The 13,873-nt window shown below is 37.5% G+C and overlaps 1 protein-coding gene across 3 annotated transcripts in view; it reads left to right on the top strand.

The window, feature by feature from the left end:
• Positions 1–13,873, top strand: part of CCM2 (CCM2 scaffold protein) — a 201,450-nt gene that overhangs the window by 57,606 nt on the left and 129,971 nt on the right. The window lies entirely within an intron of this gene.

Genomic DNA, 13,873 nt, shown 5'->3' with positions numbered 1-13,873 from the left:
GGGAAAGGTAGAATGTAGCAAGTCATGTCACATAAAAGAGGGAAGAAAGAACTTTTATAATGGAGAGGAAGAGGGGGGAGATGAAAGAGAGTAAATGAGCCTTACTCTCATGGGATCTGGCTTAAGGAGGAATAACACATACTCCATTGGATATGAAATCTATTTTACCCTGCAGGAAGGCAAGGGGGAAGGGGATAGGAGAAGGAAGATAATAGAAGCAAATTGGGGAAATGGATAATCAGAAGCAAATACTGTTGTGGGAGGACAGGTCAGGGGAGAGAATGGAATAAATTGAGGGCAGGATAGGACAGAGGGAAATGTGGTTAGTCTTTTACAACATAACTGCATTGTTACGCATGTATGACCTATATTGAATTGCTTATTTTTTCAATGAGGGTGGGTGGAGAGGGGGAGAGAAAGAATATGGAACTCAAAGCATTAATAATGAATTTTAAGAATTGTTTTATCATGCAACTGGAAATTTAAGATATACAGGCAATGGAGTTTTTGCTCTACAGGAAAATAGAGGGGAAGGAGGAATGGAAGAAGGGTGGGTAATAGAAGGGAGGACAGACTGGAGGGAAGGGGTGGATAGGGTGCATACTGTCCTGGGGTGGGGGGTGGGAAGAGATGGGGAGAAAATTTTAAATTCAAATTCTTGTGGAAGTGAATGTTGAGGACTGAAAAATAAATAAATTAAAATAGAAAAAAAAATGAAAATATTTGCAAGAGAAGCAAGGTGGCACAGTGGATAGAGCACCAGCCCTGGATTCAGTAGGACCTAACAAATCTGGCCTCAAGACATTTACTAGCTGTGTGACCCCGGGCAAATCACTTAACCCTGATTGCCTCCACAAAGGAAAAAAGAAACTATTTGCAGGAGGAGAAACCAGAGGATTAAGAATTTGGGATTCCAGGCTTTGATTAATGTATTTACTGGGGCTATATAATTCTTGGAGTCTCCCAGGTTTTCATAAAGAAATGGTAGTTTTTACCTTACTAGCCATTTCTGCACCTGGGGTGAAGCTGTAGGAGGTAGTAGCCTGGGAAATTTCAGAGGCTTCTAAACTGTCAAAGGATAGGGAAACGACCACAGTGATCCTTTGGTTTCACAAACTACCCAACATCGATTGGGACCAGGTACTGTCAGAAGAAATGCATCCTGTCAACAGATTCTGAGTAGTCATACTTGATAGAGATCAGCAGTTTTATGCACAGTCTCCTTTTGCTGTTCTACTACGTAGATAGAAATGCTTCTTTTTCAATTTTAAGTTGAGAATAAAAATAAATTTAAAAGAGTTAAAGATAAGGTCACCCAAAGTTTCATGGTTTATATGGCCCTCCACTGAGTAAATGGAGGAAACAAGTGATGATGCCCTATAAATACCCCTGCCTACATCTTGAGGATCTGTTTACAAGTTCTACTCCCTCTGTAATTGAAGGTTAATCAAGTCGTGTTATAGACCCTTAGATATGCAGATCAGTGGTTTTGTTGTATAGTTGGTGTACTGGATTCAGAATAACTATTGTTCATAGCTTAAGGATTTGGGAAATGTCAGCTCAGATTGGGAAGATTAATTAAAGAGCTAATTTGTTTATAATTGTCTAATAAATGCACAGGTAACCTTAAAATACTAGCTTCTGTTTTTTGGTATGTTTGTGCAGCTGTATAGCAACCAGCAGGGGGTGGGAGTGCAATAAACATGAACAGGAAAGAAAAACCGAAGTTTGTTCCTGTCTCCTTTCTCTTTGCCAGTTCTCTTATCCCCATCTGCCCCAGCCCCAGAATCTTGTAGGATTCCAGAGGGCCCAGAGTAAAGGCTAAAAAACTAGTAAACTATTGTGTCCTCATGAACTTGGCAGACACCTAGCTTAGTGAGCTAAGCATGAGATTGGAAACAGCTGGACTGTCTGGCGTTCCAGTCTCCTTTCCTGCTAGTTCACAAATTTATCTAAGTAGAGTGCCATGCTATTACTAAGGTGGGTGTCTCTTGAGCTTGACCTTTCTTGACCTTTTAAAAGTATCTCCCCTGCTCTTCGTTGACTGAATGCAGACCTCTTAAGACTCTGTCCTTGGGAAAAGGTTTTCCTTTCAGGTAGAATCACCTTAAGTAACATCTTTCCCTCTCCCATCCTAATATTTTTCTTTATTCCAAATAAAGCAAGATTGCAAAGGTATCATACTGTTCAGAATCTGGATGGAGAAATTGATGGGCATATGTGTTCTGTAGTTGGTTACACCGAATAAAATTGGCTTTTGTAATCTTAAATTTTGTTTCTTCTGGCCTTTTCTAATAGGTTAGGCAATGAAGTTTTCATTTAATGGGAGGACATTCTATATATTAATTTGTTCAGCTGCTAGTACTGAGCTCCTACCACATGTAAGACATTGTTTTGCAATGTAGGGTGTGAAATGTGGTGATAGCTGTGAGGTGGTACCTCAGAGTTGTTTTAATTTGCATTTATCTAATCTAATCTCTAATCTAATCTATTTCTCCAAAGCAGTGATTTAGAGCATTTTTCATATAACTATACATATCTTTAATTTCTTTCTCTGAAAAACTGCATGTTCATATCCTTTGACCATTTATCAATTGAAGAATGACTTGTATTCTTATTAATTTGACCTGGTTCTCTATAGTTGGGAAACATTGACTGAAAAAATTGTTTCTCAGCTTTCTGTTTTTCTTCTAATCTTGGTTGCATTGGTTTTGTTTGTGTAAAACCTTTTTAATGTAATCAGATTGAATGTAATCAAAACTACCCATTTTGGTCAGTGAGGGCTCTCAAATTATCCATTTTGGTCAGGAAGTGGATGTTTCTGAGGGTGACAATCAATTCTGACTGGATAACAGGTAGTGAAAAGAATGAATATTACAATGAGAGGTGGAATCATTCTGCTTAAGGGCTGGAGGATGTAACTTTATACCATTTACTTCTGAATTGCTCAGCCTCGGGGCAATCTAATTCAAGAATTTATCCCTACTCAAATCTAAGTAGAACACTATGGGTAGGAATTCACCTAGAAAAGATGGTCTAGGTAGGGTAAAATTTTGGAGATTAGTAATGTCCTTCAAAGGTGGAGCTTTGAACAGGGAAATAGGACAGGGAAAAGTCCTGGATGTTCCCTCAAACTGATTATTAATAATCATTTCTCTCAGAAAAGATGTATAGTAACACAAGCAGTCCTCCACAAGGCCTCATGGGAACATGGAGATCACATCTTGGATTCTCAGAAACTTTGCCCGGAAAGGACGAGCTACCATGTAGGAGAGGCTTCAAGTACGGTACCAATGAGACAACACAGTGTTTGCTTTCCCAGCAATCCATAGTAGTCCTCAGTACTCTGCCTCCCCCTTTTGCTTCTTCAGAGGTGGCAGCAGAGTGGTAGAAAAAGAAGCACAGGGTGCTAAGAATTACACAGCTTTTTGACTGCCTCTACATAGTACCTTAGCTGTTGATATTCTTATGAAGCTGTAAAATTCTTGGCTGTTGACAAATGAGTGAACCTAATTGCAGCTTATATCATGTCCATTGCAGAGGATGACCAGGTAGAAAAATTTAACAAAGAGTGCAAGACTTCAACTTAAACTGACATATATTTTGATAATCCACGCATTTTAGTATAGAAGTAGGAGGAAATTCAAGTCATTGAAAAATGTGTTGGAGACCATAGTTCAAAAGTAAGATGTGAGAGAAGCTAAGGACTTGTGGAGCCTACACAGAATTCTTATAACTATGCTTCTTTACTTTGAAAAAATAATTTGAAAGCATTAACTTTGGGGAACACCTAATATCGCAAAAAATGAAATTAATTACAGTTTAAAAAATAGGAAATGATTCATTACTGATGTGGGAATCATTCTCATATCGACTGTTCTAAAAGTTGGTGGCCTGGCTGTATACAAAGAAAAAAATTTGTACAAAGCTTGACAAAAAGACTAATATTGAAAACTGAGGCTTGCCATTAAAATTCCACCCTGACCTCTTTAAGCAGACTGTTGACTCAAAAAATCAGAACTGGAGAAAAGGACATGTATAACCATGGTCTTCCATTATAGTAATTGATTTATAAGAGCTTGAAATCAACTTAGCAAACTCTTATACACTGTGGTTGTTGCTGTGTATAAAGTTCTCCTGGTTCTACTTCTTTCACTCAGCATCAGTTCATATAAGTCTTTCCAGGCCTCTCGGAAGTCTTCCTGTTCACCATTTCTTATAGCACAATAGTATTCCATTAATTCACGTACTGCAACTTGTTCAGCTGTTCCCCAATTGATTGGCATCCCTTTGATTTCCAGTTGTTAGCCACCACAAAGAGAGCTGCTATAAATATTTCTGTACGTGTGGGACCCTTTCCCATTTTTATGATCTCTTTGGGATACAGTCCTAGTAGTGATATTGCTTGGTCAAAGGTACATTTTTGTAGCTCTTTGGGCATAGTTCCAAATTGTTCTCCAGAATGGTTGGATCACCTCATAGTTCCAGCAACAATGAAGTAGTGTTCCAACTCTCCCCCATCTTCTCCAACATTTATCATCTTCCTATTTTGTCATGTTAGCCAATATGATAGGTGGGATGTGGTACTTCCAAGTTGTTTTGATTTGCATCTCTCTAATCAATAGTGATTGGGAGCATTTTTTCATATGACTGTAGATAGCTCTAATTTCTTCCTCTGAAAACTGCCTGTTCATATCCTTTGACCATTTATCAATTGGGGAATGACTTGTGTTCATGTAGATTTGACTCAGTTCTCTATATATTTTAGAAATGAGGCCTTTATGACAGACACTAGGTGCAAAAATTCTTTCCCAGTTTTCTGCTTCCCTCCTAATCTTGGTTGCATTGGGTTTGTTTGTGCAAAATCTTTTCAATTTAATGTAATCAAAATTATCCATTTTGCACTTCATAATGTTTTCTATCTCTTGTTTAGTCAAAAATTCTTCCCTTCTCCATAAATCTGACAAATACATTATTCTTTGCTCCACTAACTTGTTTATAGTATCAATCTTTATACCCATTTGGTCATGTACCCATTTGGACTTTATTCTTGTGTACGGTATCAGGCCTTGGTCTATGCCCAGTTTCTGCCACACTTTTATCCAGTTTTCCCAGAAATTTTTGTCAGATAGTGAGTTCCTTGGGTTTACCAAACAGTAGATTGCTATATTCATTGACTACTGTGTCTTGAATACCTAACCTGTTCAACTAGTCTATCCCTCTGTTTCTTAGCCAGTACCAAGTGGTTTTGATAATTGCTGCTTTATAATACAATTTGAGATCTGGTAGAACTAGGCCACCTTTCCTAGAATTTCTTTTCATTAGCTCTCTTGACTTTCTGGACCTTTTATTCTTCCAGATGAATTTTGATATTATTTTTTTCTATCTCCAGAAAATAATTATCTGATAGTTTGGTATAGCACTGAATAAGTAAATTAATTTAGGTAGAATTGTCATTTTTATTATATTGACTCAGCCTACCCACAAGCAGCTGATGTTTTCACTTACTTAGGTCAGACTTCATTTGTGGGAAAAGTGTTTTGTAATTGTGTTCATATAGTCCCTGGGTTTGTTTTGGCAGGTAGACTCCCAGATATTTTATAGTGTCTACTGTAGCTTTAAATGGGATTTCTCTTTCTATCTTTTGCTGTTGGGCTTTGTTAGTAATATAAAGAAATGCAGATGATTTGTGGGTTTATTTTGTAACCTATAACTTTGCCAAAGTTGTTTATTATTTCAAGTAGTTTTTTACTTGGTTCTCTAAGTGTATCATATCATCTGCAAAGAGTGATAACTTAGTTTCTTTTTTACCTATTCTAATTCCTTCAATTTCTTTTTCTTTTCTTATTGCTACAGCTAACATTTCTAGTACCATATTGAATAATAGTAGTGTTAGTGGACATACTTGTTTCACCCCTGATATTACTGGAAATGCGTCTAGCTTATCCCCATTGCATATAATGTTTGCTGAAGGTTTTAGGTAGATACTGCTTATTGTTTTATGGAAAGTTCCATTTATTCCTATGCTCACCATTATTTTTTTAGTGTTTTTTAAAAATTGATTTGATAGAGCAAAATACCACCATAAATGTTTTTTTTTAAATGTCAAGTTATCTCCCATGCATGTGTCCAAATTATTCCAGATTTCGCTCTAATCAATATAAAGTAGGGAGATATATGTCTTCCAACATTGATTTCCACTGTCATGGAAGAGGTCTAGCATTGAGTCCAAATTGAAGAGAAATTCCTTATAGATTAGAAGAATTCCTTTGAATATTCCTGTTTGTATACAACATTGTTCCAGTCATTGCAGTGATCTCCTGAGTGAGATTTTAAAAAGCTAGACCTATGATTTCATCGATATAGGGAATTCCTGATGAGGAAGTTGTAATTTCCTTGTAGTAATTAATGCAGATCAATAATAACTCTTTAAAAGTTTCTTAAATATCTACAGAATGAAGAATGCCAGATTCTAATATTTAGTTGAATAAATAACCTATGTAGTATGACTATCAGCCTATACCTTGAACAGATATAGAAAATAGTCAGTGATTTGGGACCACAGTTGAATAGGAGGACAGTTTTTCAAGCTGAAAGGAACTTTTGTCATTCAAGGGATGGAGAGGTAAAGTGACTTTCTTGAGGTCACAAAGCTACTGGCAAAGCTACAACTAGAACCATGGTCTCTAGATTGTCTATCGTAAAACACTTTTTTCTTCCAATAGTTTGTAATTTTTCCTACACTAGACACATTTATTTAAGAAACCAATTTGAAGGAATAAATGTGATAAATCTTAATACTCAGAAGACTGTAGCACAATACAAGTTTTAAAAGGATGAGAGAAGCTACTTTGGTAGGCTGAGTAAAAGGGTTATCACAAGCAACCTTAAACTTTGGTTACTAATTTTACTCTGTACCAGTTGGCAAAGCCTGTGATATATAGCTGAAATCTTCAAGTGATATGATTTCCAGAGAAAGGCAAACAAACCACATTTGGGTTGTTTTTTGGCAGAAACTTTGCCTAGTTGCATACACACCCTCTAAATATTATTTGTGTATGCTCAGTGGTGACAGAAACAACCTGTTTACTAAATCTAAATGATACTCTTCATTTGGGAAACATTTATCGTGGGAAACAAAATGCAGGTTGCCACAGGCCTCAGCCCTATGCACATGCAAAGTAATAACTCTTCATATTTGAAAATTAGGAGACTAGAACACACATAAATACCTTAAGGGCAAGAGTTATGTCTCTTGCTATCATAGGACGCTGTCTTATGCTCCTAGCTACTTAAGCATTTGTTGAATGAATGAAGTAGAAGTGTGGACAGTTTCTTTTATTTCTGTTGGCACTTTGGCTTCATCCTAAATAGAAAGAAACTCTAAACTTGACAACAATAATACAGAAAAGAATTGTGCGTGTATTTTCCCATCTTTCTATTGTCCTGCTATTATGTCTGTTTCTTTTAGTCCTGTTTTTCAGTCTGTCCCTAAAAATGACATTTTAAGTAAGTTAGTTAAAATAATCTGTGTTGATTTCTGAGTTGGTGAATATTCATTGTGATGCCTTTTAACCTCTGAGGCCTGAAATAAGGAGAATGGCTTTGGAGACATATTAAACTCTCTACGTTCTTCTGTGAGAAGCAGCATAAAGTATGACGTAGAACTCCTGCACTTATGCTCAGGTAGTCTTAGGTTCAAATCTTGCCTCCAATTCTAATTGCTATGTAATTGTAGGCAAAACTTCTCTGAGCCTCATCTGTAAAATGGGGAAGTATAATAATTGTGTTGTTATTCAGTCATTTTTCAGTTGTGTCCAACTCTTTGTGACCCCATTTGGGGTTTTCCTGGCAAAAATGCTGGATAAAAATATATAAAAAAAGATGTATATATAATGGCAAAAGTGCTGCCATTTTCTTCTCCAGCTCATCTTTTAGATGAGAAAACTGAGGCAAACAAGTCTTCCGGGATTTGCCCAGGGTCATACAGCTAGTAAGTGCCTCAGGCCACGTTTGAATTCAGGAAGGTGAGACTTCCTGACTCCAGTCTTGGTGCTATATCCACTGTTCCATCTAACTGCCCCTGCTAGGCAGCAGGGAGCCACACAATCAAATCTTTGCATAAAGAATGATAATTCTAGCATCCCTGTGAAGAATAGGAGGAGAGAAGATTGTGGAGCTAGAAAGACCTATCACGAAGTTGTTTTCAGCAAGATCCAATGTCTAACAAATTTAAAGGGTGTGAACGGAAATTGAGAGCCATAAACGACCACATTAAAACACGCTCCAATCACTAATAATAAGAGAAATGCAAATTACCTCCCACATGCAAACTGACGAAGATGACAAAAACTGAGAATACTGTAGGAACTCTGGGCAGACAAGAACAAGAATATACTGTTGATAGAGTTGTGAAATAGTTTAACTATTCTAGATTTTAATTTGGAATTATGTAAGAAAAATCACCAAACTATCTTTACCCTAGCAGTTCTACTTCTGAGCATATACCCCAAAGAAGTCTTTGAGGATAGAAAGAAAAATCTAATATATATCAGTATTCATAGCTGGAACCATCTGTCCCAGGCCATCCATGCTCACTTCTTTCCTGGCTCTCCAGGCTTTCTGTCTCCTCTTCCTGGAGGAAAGCAGGCCTGGAGGAAATGGCCTCCTCTAATTGGTGAGCCCCTGGATAGAATCATCATTTTGTGAAATATCTAGGAGGCCATCTGTACTCATTTCTCTCCTGGGTCCACTCCTGACTTTGGACAAATTTAGGACTCTTACTGCTGCAAGATAATTCTTTTATACCTCCTTAATTAACTCCCTATCTCACTCACCATGCTTTCTGCCACTAAATCCTGTTTTCACCCTTGTCTCATATGAAGAAGTGGCAGGAGGCCCTTCTTACCAAGGTTAACTCCTTTAACCAGAACAAGTGACCCCATTCCATCTGTCTTCTCCATCATCCCTACTCTCTCAATTACCTTCAATCTCTCCAAGTATACTGGCTGCTTCAGCACTGCCTATCAACATAAGTGTTTCTCTCCTATCCGCAAAAAACTTACTTGATCCATTCGTCCCCACTCTTGTATCATATCTTTCTTGCCTTTTATGGCTACACTCCTTGAAAAAAGCCACCTGCCTTCTTTTCTCATACTTTCTCCTTAAATGTCTGTAGCATGATTTCCAACCCCATTATTCCTCTAAAACTGCTGGTTACATCTGATGTGATCTCTTAATTGCCAGATCCAACCGTCTTTTCTCAATCCTCATCCTTTTTGACCTCTCTTGAGCCTTTAACACTGTCATTCAACCTCTTTTCCTTGATTCCCTCTTCTCTCTAAATTTCACTACACTTCCCTCTCCTGGTTTTCCTTCTACATCTCTGATTATTTCTCAGGCTTCTATCATTTACTATACCTTCATCTAGGTCACAACCATTAACCATGGGTGTTCCACAGGATTCTCTTTCTGGGTCCTCTTCTCTTTTCCATCCATACTGTTTCACTTGTTGATCTCATCATCTGCCAGGGATTTAATTATGATCCCTATGCTGATGATTCACAAATATACATATCTAGCTCTGATCTCTTCCCTGACTTCCAGTTGGACATCTCCAATTGCCTACTAGACATGCCCTAGATATCTTAAAATACAAATGTCCAAAACTGAACTCATTATCTTTCCCCTCTATACCCATTATCTTTCTACCCATACCCTCCACACTTCTAAGCTTCCTTACTATCCATAAGGGCACTACCATTCCCTCAGTCACCTAGGCTCCCAACCTAGTTGTCACTAATTCCTCTCTCTCATCCTTCATGTCCAATGTGAAACCAAAGCTTTTCAATTTTACTTTTGTAGCATTTCTTGTATGCTAGGTGACAGCTAGATGACTCAGTGAATAGAGTGCCAGTCTTGGAGTCGTGAAGACTCATCTTCTTGAGTTCAAATTTAGCCTTAGACACTTACTAGCTTTGTGACCCTGGGCAACCCTATTTGCCTCAGTTTCCTCATCTATGAAATGAGCTGGGGAAGAAAATGGCAACCCTAGTATTTCTGCCAAGAAAATCCCAAATGGGGTTATGAAGAGTCAGAAATGACTGTAAACAACAGCCTCTTTTTGTCCTCTGACAGTACCACCACCTTATACCTGGATTATGGAAATGGCCTGCTGGTTCGTCTCCCTGCTACAAGTTTCAATCTGCTGTAGTCTGTCAAAGTGATCTTTCTAAAGCCCAGATCTGACCATGTCATCTCTTCTACCTCTCTCCCACCCCCTAACCTCCCACTCTGGCAACTCAGTAAACTCCAATATCTGCCTGTCATCTCCAGGATCAAATATACAATTCTTTGTTTGGTGTGTTCATAATCAGTACACCCCTCCCAGCTTCCCAGTCTTCTAACACCATATCCCTATCTTACTCCTGAGTCCATCAACACTGGCAGCCTTGGTCTTCTTGACTTCATCTCCTGAGTACAGTCATTTCCCTAAGCCATTCCCCTTGCCTAGAATTCTCTCCTTTTCTTTAACTCTCAGCTACAATCCCACCTTCTTAAAGGAAGTCTTTCCTGATCTACCTTAATTCTAGTGCTTTCTGTCTGTTAATTCCAAGTGATCCTATATATAGTTTCCACATAGTTATTTGCGTGTTATGATCTCCTCCAGATCAAAGACTATCTTTTACATTTCTCTGTATCCCCAGTGCTTAGTAGAATGCCTAGCATACAGTAGGTACTTAATAAATGTTTGCTTACTTCTCATCATCAGCTTTGCCCCTGCTACCCAGAATCCTTCATCTTCTAGTTTCCTTGTATGTGTTGTCTACCTCTATTAGAATAAATCCTTTGTATTTTTACTTGTATTTGTATTTCTAGAACTTAGGAATGCATGGAACATACTTAGTGCTTAATAAATGTTCTATTATCAACTTACAAAAACACTTTCTAGCCGATAATGGAGGGAGAAAAGTGAGTGCCCTGGACAGAGGGCCAGATTGTATAAAGAATAGTTAATGGTTCAGTGTCAGTATGACAAGAGGTTTTCAAGGATCTGTGCTTTGCCTTATGCTGTTGGACATTTTTAGAAGTAATTTGGATAATGGAATAGATGGCATGCTCATCATATATGCAGATGACACAAATCTAGGAGGGACAGCTAACACTGAAAGATAAGAAGCAGGATTCCCAAGGATTTTGACTGACTAGAGTCACTCGGCTGAATGTTCTAAGATAAAATTAAATAAGATAATTAAGTACAAAAAATTAGCTTTGTGAGTATAAGATGGGGCAGATTTGGTTAGACAGCAGTTGTTACGAAAAAGATCTGAGGATTTTCAAGTAGTACAAACTTAATGAGTCAATTTGATGTGGCAGATCAAGAAACCCCCCAAAACCAAGACTGTAATACCTAAAAGAGTTGTTCTCCAGAGAGATCATCTAGTTAAACCCCTTTCCATGAGGAAACTGAGGCCACAGAAGGTCAAATGAAATTTGAACTTAGGTCGTCTGTCACCAAATTCCACAATTCTAAACTCTGGGACCAAGCATAACAAATCTGAGGCCTCTTTGCTTTGACTGCCCCCTGTATATTTGGAGTTACTAACATAGTCTCCTCATTGGTTCCCCTATCTTAAGCGTGTCCTCCACAGAGCTGTCAAATTGAAATTCCTGAAGCTTTAGTCCAACTGTGTATTACTGCTTTGCTCACAAAGGTCCCTTGGCTGCCTGTTCTCTGTGACAAAATAGAAACTACTGTTTGTCCTTTAAAGCTGTTCACTGTCATCCCACCATACTCTTCCAGGCTTAATGTACATCTCCAGGTGACTAGTGTTCTACTCACTCTTCCCTATGTATTGTATTTCTGTTTCTTTCACTCCCAAGTGACTTTGCACTTCCTATGAATATATTATATTTATGTGTCTTTGTTCACAATCTCCCTCTAATGTAAGGCACCCCAGGTACTGTTTCAGGTTGTCTCTATTTCGCTAGCACTTAGCAAATTGTCTGGCACATTACAGTAGCTCCTTAATCAATGATTGTTGAATTAATGAGTGGTTGTCTTTTCAGACATACCTAGTACAGTCCCTAGTATTGAGATGTTATCTATCATTATCTCTAATTCCCATAACTAATAAAGCTTGGAATTATAGTCATAAAACTTCTAAGTTGGAAGGGACCTCAGAGGCAATTTGGTTTAACCCCCACAACCTCAACTCAAAGCAGCTGCCATCAAAAGCATCCTGGATTAAATATAAACTTATGATCATCATTGTCAAACCACTTCTACTACATACCAGATGTCGGTAACATCTGCTGCCATACCACAGCCCACACCTGTTCTAGCCAAGTTGGCATTCCAGTCCACCAAAACTGTTTCACATTTTTTTTTTTACCACACACTTAATTGATTAATTCAGTACTATCTGTATGTTTGCATACTTGTGAAATGTATACATCTTTGCATGCAGATTATCCTATGTAATAAAATATAAAAGATGCAAATATGTCATATTTCTATTGTTTAGGAAAAATGATGGTTTGAGGTTTTGTTTTGTTTTTGCTTATTTAGCATTTTATTTTTCCCTAGTTACGTTTAAAAACAATTTTTAACAATCATTTTTATAACTTTGAGTTTCAAATTCTCTCCCTTCCTCCCTCCATACACCCCCTCATTGAGAAGGCAAGCAATTTGATATAGGTTATACATGTGTAGTCATGAAAACTTTTCCATAATAGTCATGTGGTAGAAAACAGATCAAAAAAGAAAAACGTCAAGAAAAATAAAGTAAAAAAGTATGCTTCAATCTGTATTCAGACACCATCAGTTCTTTCTCTGAGGATACTGTTTTACATTTGCAAGACAAGCTAAGCCTAGTTCTCTGCTTTAAAAAAAAATTGCATATCAGAACTTTATCATGTGTATAAATTCCTTGCTTTTTCTTTATTTTGTTTCAAACAACCCTATACTCTTGTTCTTCCTCAGTTTTTCCCCAATCTGAATTAAAAGGAACCTAATCACTGTTTACAGATGAACAGGGACCTCTGTTGGGTCAACTGAGACTCTGTAGGATAATAAATTAATAAACAAATATTTATTAAGCATCTCATGCCATGGACTGTTCTAGGAGGCACTTAATAAATAAGAAATAAAAACAAAACTAATTAGTTGTGAAACTCAGAAAAGTTCAAGTATGCAAAGTGATTTGCAAATCTATATAAATGTCAGCTAGGAATGAGACTAATCATTAGAAGCGAACCTATTGGCTATCAAAATGTTGACTGATTACTTCCTAGCATTACTACTCGTTAATAATATTAGTAACAAATATCAGTAATAATAGCTCACGTTTATATGATTCTTTAAGGTTTGCAAAAGGCTTGTTAAACTACGTACTTCATTGGATCTCATAACAACCCTATGAAGTGGGTGCTGTGTCTCCATTTTACAAATGAGGAAATAGACTGAGATTAAATGACTTGTGAGAGTTACCCAGTTAGTACGTATTAGAGGCAGCAAAGTTTGACTCCCATAACAATGTTTACAATGAGCTAGGCTTATTGGGTATCGATCACCCCTAGATAACAGAGGCCTTTTTGGAGGGAGAGGTGGTACTTTCAAGCACAGTAAGAAATAGTTAGCTTATGATTTCATTTCTCTTGCAAATAATCTCTTACAATAGTGGGAGTCGAGAGAGACCTGATAAAAGCTCTTTTTCAAAGATTGTACTTAACATTGGACATTTATAGTTTTATTAGAGATTATATCTAGGGAGGGAATATTAATGCCAGACATTTTGGTGCCCTTAAAGTGATCGTGAAGTAGAAATAAGACTACTTGATCAGATCACCAATGTTTTATCTTGTCTTTTCT

Source organism: Notamacropus eugenii, chromosome 1 (genome assembly GCF_028372415.1).
Source record: "Notamacropus eugenii isolate mMacEug1 chromosome 1, mMacEug1.pri_v2, whole genome shotgun sequence".
NCBI classification, from domain to species: Eukaryota; Metazoa; Chordata; class Mammalia; order Diprotodontia; family Macropodidae; genus Notamacropus; species Notamacropus eugenii.
Note: the sequence above shows the minus strand (reverse complement) of the source record. Positions and strands in the feature narration are given on the sequence as shown.